The sequence below is a fragment of the Strix uralensis genome, chromosome 2, assembly GCF_047716275.1.
Source record: "Strix uralensis isolate ZFMK-TIS-50842 chromosome 2, bStrUra1, whole genome shotgun sequence".
Lineage (NCBI taxonomy): Eukaryota > Metazoa > Chordata > Aves > Strigiformes > Strigidae > Strix > Strix uralensis.
In genome coordinates, this window is record NC_133973.1 from 78,335,888 (window position 1) to 78,355,088 (window position 19,201).

Below are 19,201 nucleotides of genomic sequence, written 5' to 3' on the forward strand. Positions count from 1 at the left end.
TTCTCATTTTAATATTTCTCAAATGCTGAAGAAAGCAATAAAACAAAAATTTGTAAAAGCTAAGATAAGCTCGGCTTCCTGACGTGAGTCCTAAAGGCACAGACAGACAGTGACAGTTTTTAGCTGTGGCAGCTGTTGCCACTGCTTCCCCTCACTACATGCCAGCACGCACTCACAGCTCATGCACACTTGTATCAGTGAGGAGCCTCTTTTCTGTGTGCTTATCTGAAACTGCCAAAAGTAGTGGTGGTGGTTTCAGTTGGCCTGGCACACTGCATTGAAGTCATTTAGAGAGCATCTGTCCTATTTCTTCTGCCAGCTGTGCTGTGGGGCTGGTAGCCATCACCAGAGAGATGGTAACAAGCTGCTGCATGGGAGCAAGGAAGAGCAGCAATACCGAAAACTTACAGCTGTTCTCAAACAACTGGATTTCTTCAAGATGCTCTTATCCATTTATCCTGCCGTTACTCCTCCCTCAGTACTGTTCATTGGAGTATTTTTATGATAGCAGTTACCTGTAGTGGCACACATTAGGTCCCTCTGCTCCTGCATGCTGCACAGACATGAATAAAGGGGGTGAAGCCATATCTGGTATCTTTTTTCCTCTCCAATGTCGAGTATGTAAGGATGTGTCTGTCTTAAAAGACATGAACATGCCATATCATGTAACACGTAGCTGAAGCAGTATGAGCTTTGCTTCAGCAAAAGCTTTTGATTCATTGTAGGAAATGCCCTTCTGTGTGAAGGAAAGTCTGTGAAACAGTCACACAGATCTGGAGTTCACTCACCCTTTCTACATATAAACAATGCAGCTGACAAGTAGCAGCAGGTTCAAATGGCTTGCTCATTATGAAGATCTGACTGAAGTTCTTCAGAGAAACTGGGTCTCTGTTTGAAGGGTGAAGTCCAGTCAGGATCTTAAAACCCATGTTCATGACAAAATGACAGAATATCTTTTAACTTTACACTACGGCGTGTAGGGCTAGGGCAGTTGCTAAGAGGTCTCCAACTAGACTTCGTATCCACTGCTGACATGTCTCTCAAATCTTACCTGGTAGGGAATGTGACAGAGTACATAGAAATAAAAATTATGATGGGGGCCAAATGGTACATTTTGGCTGTGTCTGTCCAAGTCCAGAAAATAAAGTTGTATAGACACCTCTTGTTGAACACATGACCAAGTGAAGGTGCACCATGTGAAAAATCCCCAAACACATGCATTTTCAGCAAAAGAGCATTTAGTGTCTTTACTTTTTCTTTTGCTGAAAATGCAAAACTAAGGACTACTGCTGCAAGTGCTCAGATGGGTTCCCTCAGCCACCTTGGGCTTGAAGATACTGAAGCCTAACTGAAAGCATGACGATAAAGAATGCAATCTCCTGTGGCTTACAGGCTCAGCAGAAGAGGACAAGGCTTTGCTGCCTGACTCTTTTGGCTGTGGCCATAAAAACTATGCAGATGAGGAACCTGTCAGCAAGATGGTCATCTCCTAGCAAAAGACAGTAACAGCAACTGTCCAAAGTGGTAAAAATGCTACCACAAACAACACGATTCCTGAAGGTGGTTAATGACTCCTCTTAAACCATCAAGCTCATTAGTATAAAGAAAAAAATGGAGATTTTTGTGTTTTGGGTTTTTTTAAACAGATGTCGCATTAAGGACTAACATTGTCTGAAACTCAAACGCTTTCAGGTAAGCAAGGAATGAACAGACTCCACGAAAATGATGAGACAACCTGCAACAGAAGAAAAATAAATAGGGTGCAGCTGAAGAGGAGAAGCTTTGCCTTACACGACCAGTTTTGTAGGAACTGAAAAGCAGCGACGTACTCTGTCTCTTCTATCTCCATGTCTGTGGTACAGAGCAGGGGAAGAACTCAAGACAAACTAAGGTTTGTATCTTAGCAATATCCCACTGTGCTGGCTCAATACAGACAAGATCCATGGACACCAAGAATCACTAGAAAAACATCAAATTCAACTGAGTGAAATATTTCCTAATACAGTCTTGGCTAAGCTGCAGCCTGCAGACTAAAGCTATGGTACAAAATGAACTCAGCCAAGCTGCAACCCTTTTCTGAAGAAAAATGGGGGAATTGCTGTTTGTGTAGTAAATGCTCAGACATATTTCCTCAATTTTTTTTCCCCTCAGAATACTCTCTTGGCTTCCTGCAATGTCTAACTTCAGACTTACTGAGGCAGATGTCTCATCTTTGCACATGACAGTCCTCAATCAATTTTCTTCCATCAGTCTGTCTAGTACCTTTTTGAACTTGAATAAAATTCTGTGCTTGCATCATCTTGCAGCAAGAAATTCCACAGACTAACTACCCATGGTGTCTGGAGCCATCTTCTTTCGCTTGTGACACCTGTTAGTTTCATGTGAAGTCCCCTGCTTCTTGTACTAGAAATGAGTGAAAACAGAGACTCCCTACTCACCCTGTCCACATTACTTGTGATTTTACAGATTTGCATCAAATCCCCTTCTTTCAAGTTATCTAGTCTCTTCTCCTATGAACAGTCAGATCAAAGCTGTTCACCACTTCATCCAAATTATAGAGGAAGGAAAGAAGGCAAGTGCAAAGAAAGAACGGAAATCCAACTGTGTTTGAGCTGGGTGGCAGAGGAGAACAGGGTACCTTTACACACAGGGAGATCAATAGCATCCTGATCTACTTTTCCTACCACAGTAACATACATGTAAGTCTCAAAACTAGGATCTTGCCCCATGACTGCCAAATTTGGATAACCTTGCTCAGACACATTAAATAAAGAAGAACAGGACCTCACCAGGCTGGAAAAATTGGCTCACAGACACCTCATGAAGCTCAGCAAGTCAAATGCAAAGCCCTGCATCCAAGATGGAATAACTCCACCCAACAGTGCAGGCTGGGCACCACCTCATTAGAAAGCACGTTGCCAAAAAAAGTCTGGGCTCCTGGTGGACAAGTTAAAGAGGAGTCAGTAGTGTGACCTCAAAGCCAAATGTGTACGGGACTGTATTCAAAAGAATGTCAAGGGAAGCAATCTTTCCTCTCCATTCAGTAATTGTGAGATCATACCTGGAGACCTGTAGCCAGATTCGGGCTTCCCAGTACAAGATACTGACATACTGGAACAAGTCCAGCAGAGGGCCACCAAAAATGATGAAGGGGCTTGCAGAACATGATACAGGAGGAGAGGTTGAGAAAGCTGAGATCGTTCAGCCTGGAGAAAGAAGACTGAGAGGAGATGTTATCACTGTCTTCAACTGCCTAACGGGGAGGGGTACAGAAAAGATGGCAACATCCAGTAACAGGCACAAGTTGCAGCAAGGAACAATTAAACATTAGGAAGCATTTATTCACCATGAGCTTAGTCAGACATTGGAAAAGGTTGCACAGAAAGCCTGTGAAATCTCTATCCCTAGAGATACTCAGAACTTGACTGGACACAGCCCTGGTTAGATTGGCACTACCAGGGTTGGACAACACGATCTCCAGAGGCTGCTTTCAACCTGCATCCTTCTATGACTAACAAATTTGGTCAAAACTTTAAGCTAGACAAGAAAACAACATGAAGCTCAATGGCCTTGCAGTAAAACTAGTAAATGATATAACTTTAAAATCTTCTAGTGTTGTCCTCTATTTAAGCCCTTATCAGAATGCTGTCATTAGCACCCTCCTAAAGTAAAGAAAGGTCAAGACATGGCCTAGATTTCCTTCCAAAAAGCCGCATTCATTTTTCCTCAGTGCAAAAATTTGAGTTTCTCCTCTTCCTCTTTTCTTTTCCTCAGCTGTGACACATGTTGTGCAAAGGGCTAAACTAAAAAAGCAAGTTTTGCACCTGTTCTGAAGGCAGCAACATTTGTGGTTATTCTATCCTCTAGAAAAGTATACATTGTCTTATACCATGCACAAGGAGAGCTATGTTCCTCCCTTTAACAAGCTAGACTTAGCAGTTTCATCCTTCCTGTGGCATGTAACTTTCGAGGGAAGTTGTGGTTAGTTAACAGAAGGCACTCCGAGGCAGCCTACTTTAAATATAGAGATGCTGAAAACTGATTATTCTCAACTTACTAGCCTACAAAACAGCCAGATAGTGTTTTATCAGCAGCTACTGATACTAAGGGGCTAAGAACTTGATGAGGCCTTAATATCACAACTTCTAAGTACGGAAAGTTATAGCAATTCTGTCTAGAAGTAACAATGACAGATCACTGTCCCCAGTTGGACAGGAAGAGATGAAGCACCCTTGCCAGCTGCATGTGTGAGGCATTTTTGACAAAAAGGGACAACTGAAGACTCCTGACAAGTTATCAGGCTATAAAGGCAACTGTGGGACACTTCTCTGGTTTTTGACCTTTAAAAAAACAAATACAATGTATTCACAGTGCCAGCTATTCAAAACAGCCCAAATGCCCATCAGAACCTTACTCCTTCATTTACTCACACGGGGGCAAATCAAGTATTTTAAATGTGTCAGGGCTAGCTACTACGATACATAATAATGCTATTTATGCTAAAAGAGGGATAGAGGGCAAAGCTTCACATTCATATCCCCAACACTTAACAACATCTTATGATCTCTCCTAGTGATTTTGTTCTAGACAAAAACCAACCTAAATGATCACACAGGACATCTAGAAAGAGGCCTGCAAGAAGGTAACACATTATATGTCACTATTAAAAATGTGACCCAGAAGAAAGTATCTCAGTTCTGTGAAGAAAAAAAAAAAAGAAAAACAAATCAAGCCATCTGAAATTACTGACATAACAGATTATATTGTATTAATTTCATTAAAGAAGGATCTTTCCTCTTTAACTCCTCTTAACCCACAAGCTAGAGCAGAAGCTCTAAAACTAGCATGCTGGATACCACCAGTGGCAAGCAGAACTCGTGACCACAAACACCAGGGATGACTGCAAAACGAGCAGCTTACAGCTCTGGTGCAGCCAGGGCATCTCTTTCCTCCTGCACCGTTCCAGCCATTCAGCTAGTACCCACATCCCGTGTCCTTGGCCATGAGGAGTCCCTCCGTACCCAGGAGCACAGGGAGAGCTGTCCACAGCCAGCATGCCTACAGAGGCCAAGCTCATGGCTGAGAGCAACTAGCTGAGGACCACTGTAGACGGAGAACCTAGGGTCAGGGAAATGCCTCCTGTTGTCTGAACTACTATTATTGCCTTCATAAAAGGTCTCTTTGCATTTCCTCCACTGCATGCAGAAGTTGAACTTGGAAAAATTAATTCCCCTGGCTACGGCCCTGTCTTCCTAATAGTGTGGCTGCTGGTGCTGTGGAGGCACTTACTGTACAGTTCAGCATCTCTATTCAAGCAGTCAAGCACCACTGCCATCATATATTGCTTTGCAATGCTTCTTGTGCTGCAACTCGCAAATTCCTGCTGAAATTAAATGATTAATGATCAGAATTGTAGTTTAAAAATGTCCATAAAAAATATTTTTTGGAACAGCTACCAATAAAAATTCAGTACCATAATGCATTTTAACTACAGATGAAGTCTCATTGTCATATGGCCTAGATAAGGTTTTCACAACTTAAAAAAAGAAAAAAAAAAAAAGTAGTATTTATCTCTGATGTTTTAATCAGTTCTTCTAAGATTGAGCAATTTAATTTTCATCCTCTGTCAAAATAGCTACGATTAGCAAGGCATAAAGATGGAGCTTGAATTCTGAAATGACTTCTCAGAAATCTGATTCTAATGCTCTTTCACAAGGTGTCACTTTCTAGTCACAAACAAAAAACAGGAAACAAGTGTGCCTCACAGGCCACAGACATGTTGGTGGAAGATGTTTTTGCTAATCTCTTTTCACAGGTTTATCCAACTTTGTCAGCATCTCAGAAAAAGGTCTAAGCAGATAAGTGCTATGATTTACACTTCATCTGACAATATAACTCAACTGCTCACAACAGGACACTTCCACACACGGAATGAGGACAGCAGTGGGCAAGTGGGAGGGGAAGAATGTCAGGGCATACCAGCAAGACCCACCAAGAACTGCAGAGCACCTCAGAACTATAAAAGAAATTTTACTTAAGTGACCTCTGCTTAGAACAGCAATACTTCCATAAGAAATCAGAAAAACAGCAGTACTTTGAACCAAAATGTTTGCAATTGCAGAAGTAACCTTATCAATGATTGGTTTATCTACTATAGCAGCCAGTGGTGGATATCTATTCTGTGAAGAGTTAGTGTTCCACATATCATGAATACTATATGACTGCTACTTAATCAAGGTGTATCTAATCAATAGTATAATTAATCAATGTATGCACAGCCAATACATAATTACTCAATGCGTAGTCAAGGCACATTTAAGTATACGTATAGAGTATTGTCTCATTCATGTGAATTATTATATGCAACAGTTCTGGGACTGCAGCTTATTAATGAGATAGGAATAAGAGCATATATTGTCCCAGACAGTCTTAAAAGCTAAGTCCTCACTCCTGGCTTGATTCTGCCAGTGACTGATGAACCTGTACTGCGAGCAAGACCCTGGAGGAACACTAGTGATCTCAGAGCTGATGAACCTCACCATGGATGGGATCTGCACCGTGTGCTGCCCCTGACCAGAGGTCCAGCCAATGCTCTAACATCTTGGGGCTCCCAGCATCAGAAGACATAAGATTTCCTGGGCTATTAATAAATAGTTATCTGCCTTGCAAGGGTCTTTGCCTTTCTTATTGGGATCCAGAAAGAACTGTCCTCTCCTTGGTATAAAACACTTAGTATTTTATTTATCACTTTTCCAAGCGTCAACACCAGTAGGATAAAGGATGAATCGTAATTATTTTTCTCCAAAAAGTATTCTTTCAAATCAAAAAGACCAAAGTGACTAAGTTAAAAAACTTAAATTAATGAGTTTGTGTTATGAGCAGAATGAAAGTGGACCAACTGATGATAAGGCTTTGCAGAAAATACTAAAGAAAAAAAATGCAAGCAAATTTCTAGTCATGGAGAACGTAACAGTGAGCTACCCTAAAATCTATGAGAGAGAATCAAGCAGTGCCCCCTCTGAGAAAAACCATAATCAAGCAGTGGTTGTAAGAAAACAAGGAATTAAAATATGAATTTGAAAAAAATCCCACTTTTTAGGGTGTTTAGGATGGCAACAAACACTCAAAAATGATACAATCAATTAACGCTACATGAACTTGGAAAAAATGGCTAAACATTTGTAGTGATTTCTGTGCTTTGTACATAAAAGCTTAAATACCAGTGTCAACAAAACCACAAATACCTCAGAAGCTAAGTAAACTTGTGTTTTATTTGTTCAAAACAAACTGGTGAAATAAAAAAATCCCTTAATTTGAAAAATTAGATTTTACTATTTGAGTACTCTTAGTTGTGCTTCCCAAAAATCACTTGATGGCCTTGGTAACAACACCAAGCAAATGAAATACTGTGGGCAACATCACAATTTGCTCTCCCCATTTGGCTTCAGTTTTAACTTTTTAATATTTTGCAACAGTATATTATTGCAGACAAAGACAGTGAGTGTTTTTATTTCTAGAAGTTTTGTATAAATATAAAAGATGGTAATCAATTTACCTTTCCTCTTCTTTCAATGTAATTTTTAAGAGTTCACAATCTTGGGACAAAGTAATCTCAGTAGCATCACCCTATCCCCCCGCCCCCCAACCAACTCAACCCAAACTTCATTACTATTTCTGTTTCCTCACACATAATAATGGGAATTGCCACATCAAAAGACATCTCTCTCTAATCTGCTACCCTAATTCTGATAGACAAATACTAAATCACTCAGAGAGATGCAACGCCTCATAATAATATGCCTATTGTGCAGTTTCATGATAACAATTACTGCTTCTTCTAATAGCCCTTGTTTAAAATTATCCAGTACAGAAATCCAATTACAGCTCATTTATCTTAAAAAAGGGTTAAGACAGATGGCAATATTTAGCCAAGCTGGCAAAGATACATGTAATGTTTACCTCCATAAGCTGCTTACAGAATACTGACTACAGAGATTAATCCTGCTGCAGGGCAGACCAGCTTCTCTCCCCTTCAGTAAAAACACTTTTCCAATCTGAATAATTGCACTTAGTTCACAGATCTCTAATAATGACATGCTTGGTACTTTCCACTTAATAGAGCCAATTAAAAATGCTAAGTGTGAAAGTGGTGACAGATTGCAAATACAAATGCCACTTAGCACTCTGAATTTGAAAGGGGCAGCTCATCCCAGGGAAGCCCTTCCAAAGGTGTACCACCTTGCTTCCAGATACATTCAACCACTGGTAACACTTTTTGTCAAATTACCTCCCACTGCTTTCTTCCTCTTAAATAATGTTACCCACCTCTGTATTGTGTGCACGCATGTGCGCCTATCTGAGAGGTGCGATAACAAAGAGACTTCACATCCTAACTGCAATGCAGAGATAAGTATCCTATCATTGTGAAAATGGAGCATTTCCCTGTTTCAAAAATGTCCTCAAAATCCTCAGCAAATCCTGACACCAGTTAAGAAACAGATGATTATCCATCTGTTATTATAATCTGATATCTCAGATGGCACAGTTTTGTGTAGGGCAGAGCTTTTGGCTGATAACTTTTCAGTCTCTTCTTCTTACAGTTACTAAAATCAGGGCTCTGTGGACAACCCCCAGTTCAGAGGTTATGGTCTTCTGCTCCATCTGTCCCTCTCCTCTGTCAGAGCTTACCGACTCTACAACCATACATGCCTTAACCTCAAGCACCCGAACCTGGGCTGAAGCAATCAACTGCAAATCTTGTGGTACAGAGTAACGGAAGGAGAAAGTCGCTGTTCTGCCTTCCAGGTACACGCTCCCAGTGCTTTCCTTGCTCTGGTGCTGGCAGTCATCCACCCAGAAGTGAGCAGGTTTAGAAACTTAAGGCAGTGGCAAATGATCCCTGCAAAAATATATATACATAGGTGTTTTAGTTCTAAACATTATTTTATCTCCCTATAGCCACTGCCTGTAGGAAGTCAGATGACTGGCACTGCAAGTGGGAAAGTACAGGCTGGGGCCAAGCGCTTGCTCTGGAAGCAGCAGCCTACACTTCAACTGGCTCAGCCCTGTCATAAAACTGCACCTTCAGCAGGTGAAACATGTGCTTGTTCTTGCTGCTTCCTTTGTGAGGCTCTGGTAAATGAGTGGAGAACGCAGCTGGGGAAGCCATGTTTATGTTTTGAACCAGCACAGCTCTTGCCATCAGTTGAACACAAGTCAGAGCCCTCATTTTAGAGTACGGGTGCCTCAAGCTTCCTTACACTGATAGAGTGTCACTTTGCATTTGTTAAGAGTATTTTTTGTCTACCATTATTCTGTCTCTTCAGTCCCATGTATAAAGATCTTCACAGTTCCCTCGAAAGTTTAAATACACTAGGTCTCATCTTCTGATCCTGTCCCCTTACTCTTCAATCTTTTTTTCACAATCACTACTATATTAAGCAGAAATTACTTTGAGTTTGACCAAAGATTTTTTTGGGATGGGATAAATCATTCATAGTCTGGAAGTCCATATCTTAAGCACTTAAAGGCAAAGACTTTTAGCTTAAAAGTACTAGTAAGGTGGACTTCTGACTGTCTACTCCCCTTGTTGGTTGAACACAGTGTGGAAGGAGTGAAGCACACCCTGACTTTTCCTTTTGTCCATCTCACACTTCCAACACAAAGCAGAGGTTCAGAATTAGACAAGAAGATGGAGGTATGAATATAGACAACACATCCCAGTCTCCAGTTATAAGCAAGTAGTCCTTCCTTTCCTTTGAATGAATATTTGTATGAACATTCACTGGGATTACTGCAAAGACCCACCTCTCTTAACGGCAGCCCAAAAGAGTTACTTGAGGAAGGAATGTAGTGCTCAGAGTAAGAGAGATCAGACTGCACAACGGCTACTGCAAATGCTGTCTCAGGCCTGTAGCCAAAGCACCACTTTCACTGAGGTGTAAATAAAACTTCAATTTTTATTTCTGTAATGGAAACATTTCTTAATGATTCCACTGTGGACATTGGGGCTCATGCCTGGTGTTTACCCCTCGCTCCCTTGTTCTCTCACAGTCTGCTGTTCACTATGGCAGTCTGTACAGAGACAGTTACTGCACTGAAGAAGCACGAAACACTCCTGAACAACCTTTATAAATATAAAAAAAAGAAAGCATGTTTGATGTCCAGGAGGTACAGAGATGCCTCAGTTCTAGAAATATGAGGGTTTAGATAAAACACCAGCAGGCTGATTTTTCTGACAAGTGATACAGGAATCCAGAATGAATTCTGAGGAGAATCTTAAAAAGAAAAGAGAAAGCACAGGATGTTACACTGCTTCAGCCACACGGGCTTGAACCTTCTTTCACACTTCTGGCAGAGCACACAGCTACAAAACCACTATCTTCATCAAAAGGTGAAAAGAGCTGATGACCATAGGCTCAAAGAGTAGTGTGAGAAAAGACAGCACCAAATTAGCATCTCATTATGTAAAAGGATCATTAAGTAAAGGCAAAACAAACCAACAAAATCACCTCTCTCATCAAGCCCTTGACAAAACTCATGGTGACAAGTGACAGAAAAGCTCTCCACAGAAAAGCAGAGGTTACTGCTGAGTATACCTTTATGGAACCGATTTTATTTTCTTAAGTGTACAAGACACATAAGTAAAAACGTAAAAAAAAAAAGAACAAAATTTTTAAAACACAGAAAGGTATTTTGTCTCACACCACAGGGAAAAGCAGTTCATTTAAGAACTGCAAGAGAATAAGTGCTTCTTCTTGATTTGACTGTTTCTTACCAGGGCTTAGTGGACATGCTTTACCAATCCCAAAAGTTATCCCCAGGCTGGAAAGCAACAGCAAAAAGCGAAGAAGCAGATGTGGGGTGACTGCATTGTTAGCTGACATAGTCTTGAACGAAAGCTGCCTCTCGGAGTGGTGCCATAACAACTCACTCATCTGCATCCTGACCAACCTCTGGAAAAGGTGGCCTCACGTGTGGCTGGCTCCACAACCCAGGAAAACATTTTTAAAAATAGCTGTGAGAAATCATCTCAGATTTCCTGCTCACAACACACCTGACTTAAGCACTCAAAATCCCACTCAGTAATTTGCCAATACGTAAAGTAAGTTCCACCAAACGATCGACATCCCTAACCAAAGCAAGAGGGTGATGTGTCACCCTTCGCGTCTGTGTAATACACCATGGTACTGTCAGCTATCACTGTTTGGATAACTTGAACCCTGATGGACAAAAGGATCACCTAGCTCACCTAGTCCAAAGCTGCTGCATGTCTGGTACACAGACAGAGAAACTCAAGACACAAGGTGTCTGTCCCTCTAAAGGTATCAGAGAAGGTTCCTGGTTTAGGTAATAGAAATCTGATTCCATACCAGATAAGAGTTGAAGACAAAAGACTATAATCCTGTGGGCGTGTGCCTTACCATCACTGTACGCTCTCTCAAACTATGCCTATGTGCAAGGCAAACACAAGCAAAGCATCATGTATGGGCATCCTGCCAAGTGACTCCCTGAAGCTACACGAGTCCAGAGGGACGTGGGGGTATACATCCCAGCCTGAGTAAACTGCCCTCCAAGCCTGGACAGGTATAGCCGGGAAGCAAGCAAACTCATGTTTCTATGAGGGTCAGCTGAGCCTTTTACAATCTTTATGAATCTAAAGAGTAGAGAGCTGTCTAGCAGTTGTTAAGGATCTGGACACTTATTCGGTAAACTGCCATTTATGAGCCACGCTACTGAACCAAGAAGAGTGGACAGCTTCATTTAAGATAGATGCTTACTTCAAGAGGCCCCTGAGACACATATAACCTCAAAAGTGGAACCTGATACTGGGAATGGTCCGACTTGTAATGGGGATTGGCTTTTAACTCTGTATCTAATACATACATTTTCATTCTGCAAACTTCTTGTCTTAGAGAAAATAAATTTGATCAGTAGTGATCCAGGACCCTGGTATGCTACATGCCTGAATTCAAAGAATTATGATTTCATTTGTTTTTGAACATGATTAGTTTTGTTGCCATTCTTACTTCACCTGAGAATTATTTTCTTTTCAAAATGTGCAAGTCCTGCCTGAACTTATGGCTCCCATAACTTCACCTGTCTCATGTTTCTGGTGTAAAGGAAGTGCAGAGAGAAGCACAGGGTAGCATCAGCCTCCCAGAACCATTTGCACGGACAAGTTTGACTACGTGACAACTGTTTGTGCTGGAGAGCGAGAGATGGGCACCACAGGCGAATGAGAGCTTCAGCCTTTCCTACCAGCTTCTGACATCTGATCCCCCACCACACTGTAAGTTCTCACGTTTGAGAACAGAAATTCCACTTCTCTCCACCCTCCTGATCCCACATACAGAGCACTTCACCCAGTTTACCTCTACAACCCAAGGGCACACCTCATTATGTGATGGGCTGAAGAGGATCTTCACTCCCAACTCCCCACTGACTTAAGCACTAAACGATGATCTTTTATCAGGGTCTGTATTTAGCGTAAAGCTTGGGCAGAGCAGAGGCAAATGATGGCAATTTATGATGACCTATGTTGCAAAGCACATAAGCTATTTTTCTCTCATTTATTATGACCTATTTTCATGGCAGAGACAATAAGTCGGAACTAACTACCCAACTGTGACTCGTCATATGTACAAGATTTTGAGCCCAGTTCTGTAGAACAGCAATTGGCTACCCCTTAGTCCTCTTCTACAGTAAATATTATTCATTATTTTTTGGCTGAGCCATTTTTTAAACTACTTTTGAATTCTTGGTAGAAAAAAAGATTTTTAAAAGATTTAAGTCTCTTCCCATAACTTACCACATTATAGTTAGTACCTTGTAATGGACATTATAACATGTCTTCAAAGGCTAAAGACTAGTAAAGAGAGGTTTTAATGTTCATCTTATTCACAGTTTGGCTTACTTCAAAATACTTGAAAATTAAAGCGCTTCCCACAGTTTTGGGGTCTTTTTGTCAAGATGCCATCTGCACCTCCTTTTGATTCATAGCTGTAGCTCATCTTCTCTTTTTCCAAAGAGAGCTCTGTAAGTATTCTAAGGCCCAAATTGCTGGCAGGAAATTGTTTAGCTTGTTCATGACAAAACAGAAACAAAATAGAAAAGCTGTAGCAGAGAAGTGATTTCTTTGCAAAAAATACTTCCCCATTAAGACCACCATATAACCCTTTTTCACAACTACAGACCAAGGTGTCTGAAGCAAAGTGATGACTAAACAAAAGGAGAGTATTCAGTAAGCATAAAATAAAAGCAAAGAGGAAATTTTAAAAGAAAATAATACCAGAAAATCTTGTTATTTATACAGAAAGTCTGCAAAGTCCTTTGAAAAGGAAATGTTCTAATTTCTTAATTCTTTATTCACAGAATCATCAAGTTTGGAAAAGACCTGGAAGATCATCTAGTCCAACCATTAACCTAACACTGACCATTTTCAACTACACCATATCCCTCAGCGTTATGTCAACCCGACTCTTAAACACCTCCAGGGATGGGGACTCCACCACCTCCCTGGGCAGCCCATTCCAATGCCTAACAACCCGTTCTGTAAAGAAATGCTTCCTAATATCTAGCCTAAACCTTCCCTGGTGCAACTTGAGGCCATTCCCTCTTGTCCTATCGCTTGTTACTTGGTTAAAGAGACTCATCCCATCTCTCCGCAACCTCCTTTCAGGTAGTTGTAGAGGGCGATGAGGTCTCCCCTCAGCCTCCTCTTCTCCAGACTGAACAACCCCAGTTCCCTCAGCCGCTCCTCGTACGACATGTGCTCCAGACCCTTCACCAGCTTCGTTGCCCTTCTCTGGACACGCTCGAGTAATTCAATGTCCTTTTTGTAGTGAGGGGCCCAAAACTGAACACAGTCATCGAGGTGCGGCCTCACCAGTGCCGAGTACAGGGGTAAGATCACTTCCCTGTCCCTGCTGGCCACGCTCTTTCTGATACAAGCCATGATGCCATTGGCTTTCTTGGCCACCTGGGCACACTGCTGGCTCATGTTCAGCCGGCTGTCAATCAACACCCCCAGGTCCCTCTTTATTGAAGCAACCACATTAGGTTTTTTACTCACTATACGCACTGCCTTCTGTCTCAAGTGTATTTGTTTTTTAAAGTCTCCGTCATACAACTGTGCCACCTCAGAAAACCACTGAACTTACTGAATCAACTTCTGTCCAATACTTTGGTAAATCAAGAGGAACTTCTTTAAAGCGTCAGTCACTGCAAGACCTCCTTTGTGAAGCTACCCAATTACCCTCCTCCTCTTTGTCCTAAGAGAGCAATCACACACTCTTTATTTTGCAAAAAGACATGACGGACAGTGCCTCTTCATACTAATAACATCTCCAACTGCTTTAAATAATTATTCACCTGCTCTTCTTCCTTTTTCCTCCACCTCAATCAAATAATTAACTGTTCTGCAAATATGAGGAGAGGGGAAGAGAGATACATAGACCATCCCTGGAATGGAGGCAGTTCATTGCATGATAGAGGGGTATATTTTATCCCTTATATGAAAGGATACCAGATCCTTAAACCAAAAATGTTGTAGCAATCCATGCTCACAGCAGAACTTCTACAGATAGGAGACAGCTGATGTTTCTAGGATGTAATGACTACTTCGAGATTGCTTTCCTTCAGATCAAGTAACATGGGGCACCGTGAGCAGTAAGCCAATTTGCAAACAATAGCCAAAATTATCATTCGTACAGAATTGTTTGGCACATACATCTACAATTAGATGCAGGATTTCCTTTTAAATTCCAAAGGGACTTCCACATCCCTGTCTTCCTTTACTATGGTTGAACATGAGGAACAAACAAGGTGTTCCTACTTCCTGAAAGAGGAAGAGAAGAGGGGAAAAAAACACAAGCTGCCAGTAAAGACAGAAAGAAACGATGATTTTCTTAGAATTGATCATCCCCACATACACTGAAAATAACCTTCAAGGGTCAACTATTAAGCTAAAAAGGAGGCCCTCTATTCACACATAGGAAAGAAGGCATTGTTTATTTTCATGAAATAATTTAATCATTAAGCTTCTAGAACACAAACACCCACTCCAGAAAAATGAAGTGCTGTGGTAAGAAAGTTGTTGCTATTGTGTCTTATTTTGATAGAGACATATGAGACAAATAAAACACAATAAAACTTGGAGGTGGGTGGCTTTAAAAACACAGGGTTGATTACTTATTAATTTTATTTTTTATCCTTGTGTTATATAACAAAGCCAGAAGAAGAATGGTAAATGTTGCCTCCAGTCCTTCTTCTTCCCCCAGCAGGCATCTTCTAATTCTTCACTTTTTCAGGGTAAATTCAGACTATACACAGTAAGGAAGTCTTCGCTAACAACTCATTCTTAGAATTGTATCTTATTGTTCTAAAAGAAATGCATGGGGGAGACCTGTATGAAATGTAACTCTTTAGGTAACAACAGAATTCGCAGTTCTACTACTACAGGAACAATTCGAGCTTCCGCACCATGCAGTACCACACTGCCATGGGGGAGTCAAAGTGGTTTTCACTCTTCATAACCAGTTTTTCTGCACAACTGGCTGAATAGTGCAGGTGTCTGAAGGAATGACCCCATTTATACCTGTTCTCTGCTGTTCCAAAGATCTGTTGCTATGCTAGCTAAAGATCCATAGATGGCAGCATTGATGCAGCAATTAATCTTCACCACAGCCGAGGTCAAAACGCATTTCACAAAACTGTTTCTTACTGGAGGTCAAGTCCCATTTCCAAATGTCAGAGATCTTAGCACCTGGCAGTATAAGCACTGGGACAGAAACTATCTGGCAGTAAAGAGAAGCCAGATCCAGGATCTCTAAAAGATACTATGCCAAGCACTCACCCAGTAACTATGACAGTTTAGACCCCATCTTCTTGGAAATAAAACTACATCATCTAGACAGTAATGAGCACTGTGAGCCATGAGCTGCTAGTATAGTTCTTATCGTTACCTCCATATGCTGTCAAATTAGAAAGAAGAAGGAACACAGAGATGTCCAACATCCCTCCACCTTTACTGCCCTTTCTTCCTCTACTGCACCTCGTTCAAAACAAGCTTTGCACCCTCTCATTTCTGCTGTTTGAATAAGTGCTATGAATTTGGTGGCCCGTACCACCACACAGCACAGAGCTCAGTTAAAAGCAAATGAAAGCAAAGTCCTAGATGTTCTAAGACAAAAATCAAAATGCATCGACAGGCAGTATGATTCAGAGGCAAAGGATGAAAGCAGCAGAGAATACAAGGTACACAAGTCTCAGTTCAGCTTCACGGGCTCATCTTCTCTTACTGCCGTCTTCACCAACACAATGTCTACATAAAGACTGCTGCTTAATTATTAAACTTCAAATCTATGCCCTGTCTTATTCTGCTAGGCTTCTTGTCATCATAAAGCTTGGGATTTTCAGCTCCTTCCCTTTAAAGCGCATGCATGTGTATAAAATATGTATATTTTTGCAGTTGACTAGTTAGTCAGAAAGTATTGAGTCCTCTGACAGGGCCCAGCTCTGTATCTGAAAAGACAGTGACTTCTCTGAAATCATCTGCTCACAGCCAGCTCTGCTGTCTCCTGTGCCAGCTCACAGCATCAGCCGGCCTTGTCCCAGCGTTCTGGTGCACTGAGCATACTCACACTCAACTTCTCCATTTCCCTCCAAGGACAGTGCTGAGCCTACACACAAAGCAACCCTACCCTGCAGAGATCCTAACTAACGAGATTCACTGCTACGTGGCAGGAATTGAGCTGCTTTGTCCTGGTCTGGATGATGCCAGTCCCTTTACCATCTTGAATGCTCCCTCTAATATCAGCTCAACTCCACTGCAGTACATCAAGCTTCACAACCTCAACACATTATTGTGTTTGTTAACCTGTGCCAGAGACAGGTGGCACAGGCAGAACAACAGTAGAAAACTGTCATTTCATCAAAGCAAGCTACCTCCCAGGGCTGGGCACCACGCACAGGAATGCAACACACAGCAAGGTGCCCTTGAATTTAAAGGACAGTGCTTACTCTAATTCAAATACTTGCTCAGCTCACTCTAACTTCAGGTACTTTTGATTAAAACGCTTCACTGGCATGCTAAAGTGTATGTAGCAATTTTTAATTATTTAATTTCTGATTACATATACTCAGGCTAGTAACTGAGCAGAGGCTGTCAAAGCTCCTGAACTCTGGAGGAGTCAAAATTATTTTCCCTACTTCTGCACTAGACTTCATCAAAGCAATCTGAGTATAAGCAGCTCCCAATAAAGACATTTCTCTTGAAACATTAACTCTATCCCTGGGAGGCATATCAAGTTTCAGAACACTACTCCTACACACCTGAGACTTTTAAGAGCAGCTTAATAGTAAAAACATCACGTACCACATATTTAGTAAGGAAAGAGTATTTGAAAAATCTCTCCTAGACACTTCCAAACTGGAACAACTAACTCGTTGCATAGCTCCTGACAATGCATACAGATTTAAAAAAGAAAAGAGCTGAGTATTCATGCAGGTTTTAAACAACTATGAAATCTTTGTCGTGAGAAATCTGTACTTTTTGGGGAAAAAAGCTGCTTCCCAGCACAACAGAACACAGGAGGAAGGCAGAACACGGACACAATATTTTAAGAAATCTGCCAAAGGCAATGTGGTTCATCAACAAGTGTGGAGCTGTGTTGGTATTTGCCATGAGCTAATATTAGACTACATACATTCTGAGATTGCTGCTGCGTAACAAACCACTGTCTCTAGTCCACTACCCCACTCGCAGACATCTTAGAGATGCAACTTTCATTTCAATTTATTTTTGAACTATTGCTTCTTTCAAAAGGCTGACACTGCTGAACAGATGAACTGCAGGCCAGATGCACTGTGTACTTTTTGGGTATTTAATGACACAAAGAGAAGGAAGGGGGGAAAAAAATAAACCAGGAGAAACACGGAATGTCAATTTCATTATTGATTTTTTTTAGAAGGAAAAAATCAGGAACTTCTTCCTCAAATCATACTGAATTCCAGCAAAACACAGAAGAGAAAGCAAAATGTGACAGTAATTAGGACATGTTGGGTACAGTTAACTAGGCTGCAGTCCTCTTAAGCTGCTCTGCTTCCCATCCCTTCAGCTCTGCTGCACACATCATTTACACTCGCAGGTTGAGGAGTCGGTGAGGAGGGGCAGCTATGCCATGACACAGCCTCTGTGTAACACACATATGGCAAAACTGTAAACAATTGCAGTAAGTTTATGCACTCAGTGCCATGACAACTTTTAACCAGAAGCCTATTCTTAAACCACACAATGTGGGAATAAAAAATGAAGCACAAGTTCATCAAGGTTGAGAACAGTAACCCAAAACTACATGTGAACTCACCCACAACAGCAAGCCCATAAATTAACAAACTGACACGTGGGAGAGTTGCTTCCTGCACCACTGGTGCACTAGACTGTGCAAGAAGCTTCGGATCTTTCTTTTTAATAGGTCCAAAAGATGGAAAGTTTGGAAAGAGAAGGAGAACACAAGCTCAAGTCTGCTCCTTACCAAACTAAAGCGAAGGGTGATCCTTCTGCCCATCTGTGTGCAGAACTCTCTATCAGCTGGACAAAGCTGACATTACATGGTAAGTGGACAGGCAAAACATACTTTCTGTACCATGACTAAACCACTGAAAGAGAAAGACACGGCAGTACATTACTCCGGCAAAAGCAACAGCATGAAGACAATCACTTCACTGCTGCACTTTCACATTGCTGCAAGTGATCAAGCTCATTTCTTCTAAGACTTACTGCCAGATAGTGAAGGTACCTTAACAGACCACATGTGCACTCTGCCTTATGACATGAAGTATACTGGCTTAGCTTTTAGCTACACAAAAACTGCTTTAATACAACATAATGCAACTAAAATTATCTTCTTTAGTCCCTGAACTTCAGAATAGCAAAAAGAAAAAAGACCCTGAAGGGAACTGAACATTTATTTCAGTAAAAGCTGGAGCGGTGGAAGTACTCACCCATCTGAGGGAAACCAATGCAAGATAATCTTCTCTACCTGATAAAACAGTACAGAAGAAGAAAACAAAAATAGAGTCAGGTGCTTCCTACAACAGAAACCAAAGCACCAGGGGAATGTGGCACAACAAAGCAGCCAACTGCCTCTCGCAAACCACAGTCAGTGTAACTTTTCACTTGGGTGTTCACGTCCCAATG

General features: G+C 41.3%; 1 protein-coding gene across 1 annotated transcript in view; it reads right to left on the reverse strand.

The window, feature by feature from the left end:
• Window positions 1-19,201, reverse strand: part of UBAC2 (UBA domain containing 2) — a 104,452-nt gene that overhangs the window by 59,779 nt on the left and 25,472 nt on the right. The gene's annotated exons all lie outside the window — the stretch shown is intronic.